This window comes from Balaenoptera borealis, assembly GCF_965194805.1.
Source record: "Balaenoptera borealis genome assembly, chromosome: 17".
NCBI classification, from domain to species: Eukaryota; Metazoa; Chordata; class Mammalia; order Artiodactyla; family Balaenopteridae; genus Balaenoptera; species Balaenoptera borealis.
Window position 1 is genome coordinate 50,402,066 of NC_138876.1, and position 12,303 is coordinate 50,414,368.

Below are 12,303 nucleotides of genomic sequence, written 5' to 3' on the forward strand. Positions count from 1 at the left end.
ACAAGTCATTGAAAGGGTCAGTTTTTCTTTCATCTTGTAACTATTTTGCTTTTGAGACATTCTTTCTCCAGAGGTACTGATATAAGTACAACAAGTAATATGAGCAATAGCACAAACACCTCCTTGTTTAGCCAGCAGAAAATTTAAGGCAATTCTGTTATCTAATACTACTTGGGCTAAGGAATTTAAGGATGTCTGTTGTACTGCTATGCTTTTTGCAGTCTCTTTGGCTATTTAACCAATGGTGACTGATAGATTTCTGAGCATATTCCTGCTTACATATACTCCTGCACTAGGAATTAAGATTCCCAAAAGACTTTGCCACCAGGTATCTTGGTATCCTGATAACATAGATCTTTTAAGTCTGTAATGGAGAGAACAGGAGGTTCATCTGTTTCCCTGTATATAGCTAATGAGGTAACATAATGTCCCAATAACCATAAACCTCCTATTTGCCAGCTGCTAAGATATTTATGTGCCCATCCTTGGGAAGGTGGATCAATTCTAATACCACATATGAAGACAAAACCTGGGGGAGCACAAGTGATCCTTCCCACAGTACTCTCATCGATAGCCTCATTAATTGGAAGTTTCGTTAACATGGTTAATTAAACCATGGGTCACTTCTCCTGCAAGCTTTCCAAAAGCCATCTATATGGTATTTGATATAAGGGAGCTGCTGGCATAATTTACTTGCATTTTGAGAGACATTTTTTAATTAAGTAAGGGACAGAGCAAGGGGGTCCTAGGGTAAGTTGTGCTCAGTCTCAAGGACTGAGGATAGTATCAGGCAAGGGATGGACATTTTAATATGTTGAAGAATTTGAACCTGAAAGTTAGGTCAGAGGGAGGTTGGTCTAGGTAAGTGGTTACATTAGGAACATCTGAAAAGTTGGTGACTGACAGGAATTATAAGGGGCTTATTTTGGTCTTGTATTGACCGAGGAATTTGATGACAGATCCAACAATTGGTTAGATTGCCTCCAGTAGCTATACTCTGTGATAGCTTTACTAAGGAATTTTCTTTCCAACCTGAACACCAGGGCAAAAGTACAGTCAGAAGTAAAACAGTAACTTTAAATTTTGATAGACAGACATTTGATAAATAGTAAAAGTAGATTAGTAGGCCTGGTTCCAACTCTTGGGTTAGCTGTCTGGTACTGCTGTCATCTTCTCCCCATCCTGGCTTGGTGGTGTTGATCTTAGTTTGTCGAAGCCGGTGTCAGAAGTAAGGGCTGAAGTCCATTCAGGTGGAGGGGTCTGGTAAGGATCCTTCCATCTAAGTTGGAGAGAGTCCTTTAAATTATATTTTTCCAGTGTGCATAATCTCCTGGGTGCAGGTCATAGAGCATCTGATTTTCATCCAAAGATAGATTACTGTGATCATCTTCAGAAACAAGCTTAGAATAACCTTCTACTAATTCAGTTAAACTTTACAATAATGTGACATACAACAAAAAAGCATCTTGGATGTAGGTAGTAAATACAAAACCTCAGTATATATAAAACATCAAATCCCCAAAGGCATATCATTGAAACATAATTTCCCTCTCTAAATTATCCTCATTTTTAACAGACTCAAATTAAGCTGATTTGTTTGCAAAATTAGTCTGGTTTCAATATACTTGGCCTGATTATTTACATAAGTGTAATTGATCATATGGGCTCTTTAGAATTTGGCTTTGCTGGAATCTTTCATAAGGGATCTCAGATTGAACTTTTAAAAAGCCTCTCTCAAGGCCAGGAAAGCCATGCCATTAGATTCTACCTGCAATACCTGCAGATTTAGGTGGATTCCTCTCTTCTTGAGTTCCAAAATATCTTGAGGTTCCTGCATCTGCCAGGAATTGGCCTTATTTACTTACCTGGAAAGGCTGTTAGGAACCTAAGAGCTTCCAAATTCTGAAGGGATCAGGCAGAGAGAAAAGATAAATGCTTCCACTCTGTTTACAAAGGTGTAATTTACCAAATTGCTGTAAGTCATAATGACCTTAAGTGAAAGGTTTCCTTATCTCTGAAAAACAAAGATTAAAAGCCAGTAATATTTCAGACAAAAAGTCATAAGAATTAGAATCACATTTATCAATTCATTCAATCCTATGTTTTTAATTCTTGTTTTGTTTCAGTCCAGTTTTTCCATTAGTTTTGTTGACCTTGCCTGATGATTGAGGATGATAGTGACTGATAATTTCAAGAAGTTTGTGAGGGTTTTTGTTAAGGGTTGTATGATTTATCCATTGAAGTGGGTGCCTTGATCACTGGAGATTGTAGAAAGTATACCCCAAGGGGAAAACACATTTTTTTTTTAAACATCTTTATTGAAGTATAATTGCTTTACAATGGTGTGTTAGTTTCTGCTTTATAACGAAGTGAATCAGTTATACATATACATATGTTCCCATATCTCTTCCCTCTTGCATCTCCCTCCCTCCCACCCTCCCCATCCCACCCCTCTAGGTGGTCACAAAGCACCGAGCTGATCTCCCTGTGCTATGCAGTTGCTTCCCACTAGCTATCTATTTTACATTTGGTAGTGTATATATGTCCATGACACTCTCTCACCCTGTCACATCTTACCCCTCCTCCTCCCCATATCCTCAAGTCCACTCTCTAGTAGGTCTGTGTCTTTATTCCCGTCTTGCCACTAGGTTCTTCATGACCTTTTTTTTCCCCCTTAGATTCCATATATATGTGTTAGCATACTGTATTTGTTTTTCTCTTTCTGACTTACTTCACTCTGTATGACAGACTCTAACTCCATCCACCTCATTACAAATACCTCCATTTCATTTCTTTTTATGGCTGAGTAATATTCCATTGTATATATGTGCCACATCTTCTTTATCCATTCATCCAATGATGGACACTTAGGTTGCTTCCATGTCCTGGCTATTGTAAATAGAGCTGCAATGAACATTTTGGTACATGACTCTTTTTGAACTATGATTTTCTCAGGGTACATGCCCAGTAGTGGGATTGCTGGGTCGTATGGTAGTTCTATTTGTAGGAAAACACATTTTTGACCATTTCTTTTTTCACTGTAAATGCATCAGTCTTGCAGCAAGGGAAGCCTTTAACCCATCAAATAAAAAGATGGAGTTTGCCAGAGAGCCATTGTAGATTTCCCATAGCCCTGACTGTTTAATTTACAGCTATTTGTTTACCCATCTTAATATCTCTGATTTAGGAGCAGACTGCTGCCATGCTACAAGGACATCAGGATGGCAAAAGTCTGACAATGAGGGGTTAATTTTTTTGTAGAAGCAGAATAGACTTTATATGTGCCATAATCTTACAGATTCTGTTTTTGCTGCCTTTGCATGAAAGTAGGTTCAATCCCTTTAGTGTGAGCCTCAATTTTGATGACAGATAACATTTTATGTCAGAACATATAAGAATTTCAGGAATTCCATATAATTTCTGGAACATCTATAAGATATATTTATATAGACATAACTTAAAGAGGGCTTAATGTTACCTTTTATTTGACAATGTTTCCCCTATAATTTAATCTACCAAAAAATCCTAGTTAGTTTAATATTTTTTCTGAGATGCCTCATAGACCCTGTGAAGCATCCCAAAGTTAGCTGGAGGTCAGAAGAACTTTAATTAGAATTTGACATTCAGGAGTTTGTCAAAAATTTCAAAAAATTTGGTCAAATAGAATCATGTCATTGTGAAATAATACTTATTCACTCAACCAAAGTAAGAAAAGATTTTAAAATCAAGTACAAATCACTTAAAGACAAAGAAATTCACACGATCTGTTATCAAAAGCAGCATTCCAAGAAAACCTTGTTTTCTTTATAGAGAGAGAAAACCAAATTCTAGTCTTGCAATAGCTTACTGTTATAACAAAATTCATGTATTTAATTAACTTCAATCTAATCTTAATCAATCCTGACCACATACAAAATTCCTTTTTTTCCCCAACAACTATATTTCCATTCTTCATATCTTCTATCACCAACAACATATATCCTACTTTCTTTACACACTGAAATGTTTCCCTTATTATTTTAGTAACTTTAATTACATATTATAAATTCAACCCTTAAAAACCTTAACAAAACCAAGAAAGAAAGAAGTAATTGAATGTTTGTTATATCAGCATTTTCTGATTAGAAAACTTAAGAACATATTCCATAACCTCTAAATACATTTTTCTCATAGCATAATTTCTCTTTTATGTGGTACAAGATGCATGTTTAATAAACCCAAACATCTATAGTTTCCCTCTCTCAAGAAGAAAAAAGTAGGTAAACTTAGATTTATTCAGCAATTAATGTTCCAATATTTTATCCTAATTAAAATGACCTAGACCTTCAATGAATTCTCATCATTTAATTTAGCAAAACTCTAAAGTTTTAAGTTAACAAAAATCTGGAAAAACTATTTTTAAGTAGACATTTCTAAAACATAATTATTCCCAAAGTGTTTACTCAAAAGCTTTTATCCCATACCAAGTTAATTTTCTTGCTGACAAATTTTCAACAGATATAGTATGAACTTACTGACTTTCAGTAAACCCAGGTACAATAAAAGTACTAAATGTTGATGATTCTAAAGATATGTCTGTATTAATTAACAAACTTAAACAACAAACTTAAACTAATTTCAATACCAGGTATTAGTTTAATACTGAATATTCTCCAGATCACATGAACCTGAAATTTATTTAGCTTATTTTCCCTGTTATTAGAAATGTTTGGTTTGTAAGCACTTACTTTTCTTTAAGCCACTTAAATAGAGCTCATTTACAGATTAACCTCAACAGTACTATCCAAAGACAAAGACACATACTGAGACATACATGTATCCAGACATCCAGACAGACAAAGATCTCATAGCTTCATCTTAAAATTTAATTTAGGGAGTATTATGGCCAGACCATATTACAAAGGAAAATAATCATTTTACATTTCATTGGTTTGTAACTGAAAGCAGTCCAATTCTGGAGAATGTACCTCAAGGGGCTGCATTCAGGAAACGAATTTGAGTTTCCCATAGCTGGCACAGTTACACACAAGACAAATGCAAACATACACACAAAGAGCAAAAACAAATTCCTATGGGACAAAAAAAAAAAAAAAAAGGGTAGGATTAAAGACCTAAATGTAAGGCCAGATACCATCAAACTCTTAGAGGAAAACATAGGCAGAACACTCTATGACATAAATCACAGCAAGATTCTTTCTGACCCACCTCCTAGAGAAATGGAAATAAAAACACAAATAAACAAATGGGACCTAATGAAACTTAAAAGCTTTTGCACAGCAGAGGAAACCATAAAAAAGATGAAAAGACAACCCTCAGAGTGGGAGAAAATATTTGCAAATGAAGCAACTGACAAAGGATTAATCTCCAAAATTTACAAGCAGCTCATGCAGCTCAATATCAAAAACACAAACAACCCAGTCCAAAAATGGGTAGATGACCTAAATAGACATTTCTCCAAAGAAGATATACAGATTGCCAACAAATACATGAAAGAATGCTCAACATCATTAATCATTAGAGAAATGCAAATCAAAACTACAATGAGGTATCATCTCACACCCGTCAGAATGGCTATCAACAAAAAATCTACAAACAATAAATGCTGGAGAGGGTGTGGAGAAAAGGCAACCCTCTTGTACTGTTGGTGGGAATGTAAATTGATACAGCCACTATGGAGAACAGTATGGAGGTTCCTTAAAAAACTAAAAATAGAACTACCATATGACCCAGCAATCCAACTACTGGGCATATACCCTTAGAAAACCATAATTCAAAGAGTCATGTACCAAAATGTTCATTGCAGATCTATTTATAATAGCCAGGACATGGAAGCAACCTAAGTGTCCATCATCGGATGAATGGATAAAGAAGATGTGGCACATATATACAATGGAATATTACTCAGCCATAAAAAGGAATGAAACTGAGTTAATTGTAGCAAGGTGGATGGACCTAGAGACTGTCATTCAGAGTGAAGTAAGTCAGAAAGAGAAAAACAAATACCGTATGCTAACACATATATATGGAATCTAAAAAAAAAAAAAAAAAAAGGTCATGAAGAACCTAGGGGCAAGACGGGAATAAAGTTGCAGACCTACTAGAGAATGGACTTGAGGAAATGGGGAGGGGGAAGGGTAAGCTGGGACAAAGTGAGAGAGTGGCATAGACATATATACACTACCAAACGTAAAATAGATAGCTAGTGGGAAGCAACCACATAGCACAGGGAGATCAGCTCGGTGCTTTGTGACCACCTAGAGGGGTGGGATAGGGAGGGTGGGAGGGAGGGAGATGCAAGAGGGAAGAGATATGGGGACATATGTATAATTGATTCACTTTGTTATAAAGCAGAAACTAACACACCATTGTAAAGCAATTATACTCCAATAAAGATGTTAAAAAAAAAAAAGGTAAAGTCCAACTATTTTTCTATTCAATTTTTTCCAAGCAAGGACCTCTCTGTTTAAAAACAAACAACATACAAATAGAAAGATAGGGAATCATGTCTGCACGTGTCTTGGCAATTTACCTGGCAAAGGCAAAACCAAAAATAACAGTTGGAATAAGTTAAATTTATTTACTTGAGTTCAAAAAGCCTCTTTCCAGTTGTTTTCCTTGGCTTGAAGTTCAACCAATTAACCCAAGGCCAAAGCCTCAGGCAACGTGGGCTATGTTTTTACTTCAAGGACATGATAAAAGTTAATGTCAAGCTTTCTCCTAGGAGTACTTTTCTCTCTCAAGGTCAGAATTTTGAAAAGGTGTTTTCAAGCCAGCTGTATTTAATTGTGCATGCAAAAATCAGTTTTGGAATGTCAAAAAAAAAAGTTTCATCTTGGCCAATTTAAGGTTAGATAAGTACTTGCAATAATGGGCTCCATACCAATTGTAGAAGCTAACCAGAGTTCCAGTGGGGGCTGCCTGTCTGGGATCTGGGGGCTTTAGAAGCACAATCTCCCACTTCCTTTTAGTTTTATTTTATTATAAAGTACAAATCTAAATTTAAATTTCCAATTTTAAGCTACATAAAAAATCAGCCAACCCAATTCACTCCAAAATTGCTTCCAGGCCTTCCTGCCTGGGAATTCCCTCTAGGTCCCTTGCCTAGAAATTCCTCGTAGGTCCTCTGCCTAGGAATTTCCCCCAGGTCCTCTGCCTAGGACTTTTATCGGTACCCCCTTAAGACTCCAAGTCTTAAGGTAACGGCTCAAATAAAAGTCATGAACCATCACTTAAATATAAGGAGATCCAGATATCAGGGAAAACTCACTGAATTACCTGAAGAGTGCTGTGAAGCCAGGGAGGGCTCAAGAGGTCCGTGCTTCCCCCCTCCGTGTGCTCCCCCACACGCAGGAAAAAAAAAAAAAAAAAAAAAAAAAAAAAAAAAGGAGGTCCGTTCCTGGTACCAAGTACCAATACAAAGTAGACTCCAGGTGACCTCAGGTGGGTTTTTCTGATCTCCTGTTGACTACACCCAGTAATGTCAATGAAAATAATCAATAATAAGAATAGAAAAGAGTTTTATTTGAGCCAAACTGAAGACTGACTCAGAAGCCTGCTTCCCAGATACTCTGAGAAACTGCTCCCAGAGAAGCATGGTTTCCAGCACAGTTTTATATCTTGTCAGAGCAAAGAACATTAAACAAGTCAGGGTTACATTTCTTCAAGGTTTCAAAAACAAACAAACAAAAAACAGACCAGCATGTACACAGCAAGTCAGTATGGCCTTGGTACCTGGGAAGGGAGTCTTATTGAAGGAGTACAAGCATTGGCATCCCAGGAAGAGAGACACTTAATCTTTATTTTTAACATGGACATTCTTTACTTTTGGTCAAGGTATTCTTTTGTCTAATAATTAAAGCAGATGTACAAAGTATGTTTGATAGGCCACAAACAGGCTAATTTAGTTAACATAAAATTCAAGTTAAGCCAGAATGACTTCCCTATATCTCAATATGTGAAAATTTCTTTTATCAACTTACATGTGTGACACTTGGTCTAGGAGGACCTGGCAACTGGGGACAAAGAATTTTCAGACAGCTTTTATCTACCCTAATGTAGGGCCGATCTATATCTCCTCCTCACCCCCAGCAATATATTCTCTTGCATAAGACAAGAATGGCAGAGTCCATTTTGATAAGTTAAAAATGGTATCTCATAATTTTTATTTGTTTTTTATCTTCTTGTGAGTGAGGTTTAACGTTGTTTCATATGTTTAAGAACTATTTGTATTTATTTATTTATTTTTTAAAAATTTATTTATTTATTTATTTATTTAATTAATGGCTGTGTTGGGTCTTCGTTTCTGCACAAGGGCCTTCTCCAGTTGCGGCAAGTGGGGGCCACTCTTCATCACAGCGCGCGGGCCTCTCACTATGGCAGCCTCTCTTGTTGCGGAGCACAGGCTCCAGACGCGCAGGCTCAGCAATTGTGGCTCATGGGCCCAGTTGCTCCGCGGCATGTGGGATCTTCCCGGACCGGGGCACGAACCCGTGTGCCCTGCATTGGCAGGCAGACTCTCAACCACTGCGCCACCAGGGAAGCCCTGTATTTACTTTTATGTGCATGTCCTCATAACTGCTGTTATAATTTTTGCCCATTTTTCTATGAGTTTTTAGTTAGTCAAGAAATAAGGTTGGTGGTTTCATGGAATAGGCTCCATTGGCTGGTGGGGAAGAGAGAGAAAGAGATGACCGTGGATCATCTGTGCAGAAGGAATCCACTCTTCTTTGTACTATCTGTGAAAGTGACAAGGCCTAAAAAGAAATGGCTGAATGTTTTGATTTATGGATGCAGACCTTTGTGCAGGCAGCCTTGTGAGAAGGTTCAAGTGTCCCAGACATGTTGTAGAAGCTGTGAACAGCCACAGACCTAAAGAGACCATGCAGTAAGGAACAGTGGACTGATGACATCTGGGAACATGACCGATTTCACCCTCAGTGCTTTGGTCCTTTGTAGGATCCAGTACCTTTGGCTTAGCAGGTAGTGAGGTAGGCAAGATGTAGAAACCCCTCAATATGACTGAAATTAAATTTTCTGCCAGCCCTGTAGAATAGGGACTCAGAATATAGAAAATTAAATCATATTTCTTGCCCACATGAGATGGTGGACTTGTTAGTCCACAATCACTTAAAATCTACAAGTCTTTTCATTTATTCAAGAAGTGTTTTGAGTACATGTTTTTTGCTAGGCATTGTGTTTGTTACTGTAGACACCGTGCTGAATTAGCAGACAGGGTTCCTGTCCTTGTGATTCAAACAGGCTAGCAGAGTTAAACACATCCTCATACAATGAACTATATGATTACAATAATGAAAAATACCATGAAGGACAAGTGAAAGGTGTGATGAGACGTTATAATAGAGGCCTAATCTAGACCAGGGTCTCAGGAAACTGCTTAGATAAAAATGACTCTGGGGGAGAGTGCAGCTTTTCAGAAAACATGTTCAGAGGGAAGTACATTTCTTGAATTTGAGATTGATGGGGGGGGTGATGATGCACTTGGACAATGTTTCATAAAAAGTTATTGAGGATGTAAAAGAACACATTTTATTTTTGAAATAGTAATTTTTTGAAAAGATTAAAAGGTCTTAATTTCTAAAAAATAAGAAATCAAAATGTAAGAAAAAATACAGTTGTCATGCAAAAAATGACTCTGCAAGAATTTTTTAGCAATTTTTCTAATAGCCAAAATTACAAAAACGATCTAAATATCCAACAGTAGTGAGTTATTTAAATAAATATGGTACAAACACAAAATGGAATACAATTCAACTTTTAAAATATTGATGTAGGTGATTTATTGGTTGGTTATATGAAGAAAAATGTTTATTAAACAAAATGAATGATATCCTGTTTTTTGTCAAAATATTTAATAAAGAATATATGTTAACATAGAAAAATAGATTATTTCTGAGCAGTAAGGTTATTTTCTTCATTTGGCATGTCTGAATTTTCTAATTTTTCTACAAAGCTTTATACCAAGGGAAGAATGATAAAAGTGCATTTTGACAATAAATGTTGTGAACAAGCTTGTAATATTTTGGATATTAAAAAGTCTTGGTGGGAGGTGCTTGGGGCTGGGGATGAAGGAAGTAGCTTTGGAGGCTGTCACGTCCATGTTCAGATTCAATTCCTTTCATGAGAACAAGAAAAAAGACTTTTTCTGGGCTTGTGAAAAAATCAGGCTTGTGAAAAAAATGTGTAATGTTAATATCCTTTTCATTCTTATTTACAAAGCTCGTTTAATTAAATTATTTCTATGAGGCCTAGAATTGTCTTTTATTTTTATTCAAAATCCCTCAGCTGCAGGGCTTGGTAAATGTTTACTGTCTTCTAAAAGTCTCATTTAATGTTTTTCTTTTAAACAGCTTGAGCCCAAAGTTTAGTGACATTTGGCCATAAATGGTGGTGACAAAATAAAGGTCTCATTTGTTTTTAAAAAATGTATCCATCACAAGAGGCGTACTTATGAGCAGTTCACACATAATAATAATACAGACTTAAAGGTGGAGCATCATCTGAGGTCCAGATCCTGTTCCTGAGGTTACTGTGCTGACCACCCTGTATAGACTCTCCTCCTGAGACTGTACTGAAGCACATTTCATGCATCATGTTCCAGTGTTTACTCATCCATTCCATTTTGGACCACTGCAAAGAGCATGAGCCATTTCAGAGGGGCATTCAAAGAAGTGTATGTGTTATTTTGACAGTGGCATCACGGAGATGAAGGTATTTATACTTGCCCCACGTACAGTGAAAAGCATGAGAGTTAATGCTTTCAGTCACTTTCATTTTCTAGGAAAAATAATGGTGTTGGTTTGTTTGGAAACCCCCTCAAACACAGCAAAATGGGATGCCCTTGTGATTGACCATATGCTGGACTCTTTTAGAATACAAGTTAAGTGCTGAGCTCCCTCTAGTGACAATAATATAGATATGTTTGAGAACTGTGATACTTTTACATATTTTGCAATTCAATTCAATTATTTTTAATTTCATTAATTCAATTACTTTCCATTCCTCAGTAAAAAAAGCTATGTTTTTTCCTACCTTATCCTGCTGGCTTAACGGAGTCTAAATTCCTTGGCACGTGCTTAAAATTTCTCAACAATCTTCCTGAGACCAATTTTTATAAACTTAACATGCTACTACTTTGAATATAAATTCTCCACTGTTTCTAAACTGGTTTATTCACTGTCCTCAGACACACTCTTATCTCTTCTATCTTCTTTTCTCCTGCCTTTCTTCCTTCCCTCCCTCCCTCCCTTCCTACCTCCACCCCTCCTTCCTCCTTTCCTCCTTTCATTTCTTCCCTCCTTCCTTTCTTCCTTCCCAGACTGGTATGCATACCAACCATCCCTCTTACTATCCTTAAAGATTAGCTCGAACTCCACTTCCTTAGCGGACATTTAGCTCAAGGAAATTATTGTAGAGCATAAAGTAAACTATATGAATTCTTCAGTAAATAACTTAAAAATATTGTGTTGTGCAAGGTTTGGGGCATCTTAAGCAGAACACACTTCAGGTCTTGCCACTGAATGGGAGCAGATGTATTCTAGCTCTCTCACCCTCCCAATTACTCCTGTGTGGGAAAGGGATGTTGGCTTACTGCTCACCAGAGTTTGCCTGGTTAGTGTCAAAATATTTCCCAAGTCTCTGATTTTGCCAAAAATAATAGGTCTTGATACTTCTATGACATAAATAAACATTTTAAATTTTTATCATGTTTAATTTAGGGAAATTTAGCATTTAAAATTAAGATTGTAAAAATCACCAATTTTTATTACTGAAGACATTAAAAGGAGAATTTATCCTCAAAATGTAACATAATGACTTATGCCTTTTAACTTTTTAAAAGCCCTTCCACATCTGTCATCTCATTTCATATTTCCTACAAATTCACAAGAATTATTTCTCAAATGGGCTTTAAATGACCAGGAATGAGAACTAGAGAAGCATACTCAGCTTTCTCCTTTCTATAGGTACCAGTGAGCCACTGACTAAAGGTCCTTTCATTGGGTCTCTATATGAATCATTATTCACTTTGAATGGTCTAAGGAAGGGCTTGGTTCAAAATCTGGGTTGGATTAGATATGTCTACACCTTCTTGATTCTTTTTGCTATTGTTTAACAAAGATGTGGGGTATGGGCAGAGGAGGAAAGACATAGGAAGGGAGGGAGACAGCTCTAGATTCAGGAAAATACAATATACACCAGAAAGTGTGGAAACTAAGGACATTTTGAAGGAAAGAAAGGAAAGTGCATAAGTGGCTGTCCTCAGTGCTGGGGGGTGGGGGGTAGTTA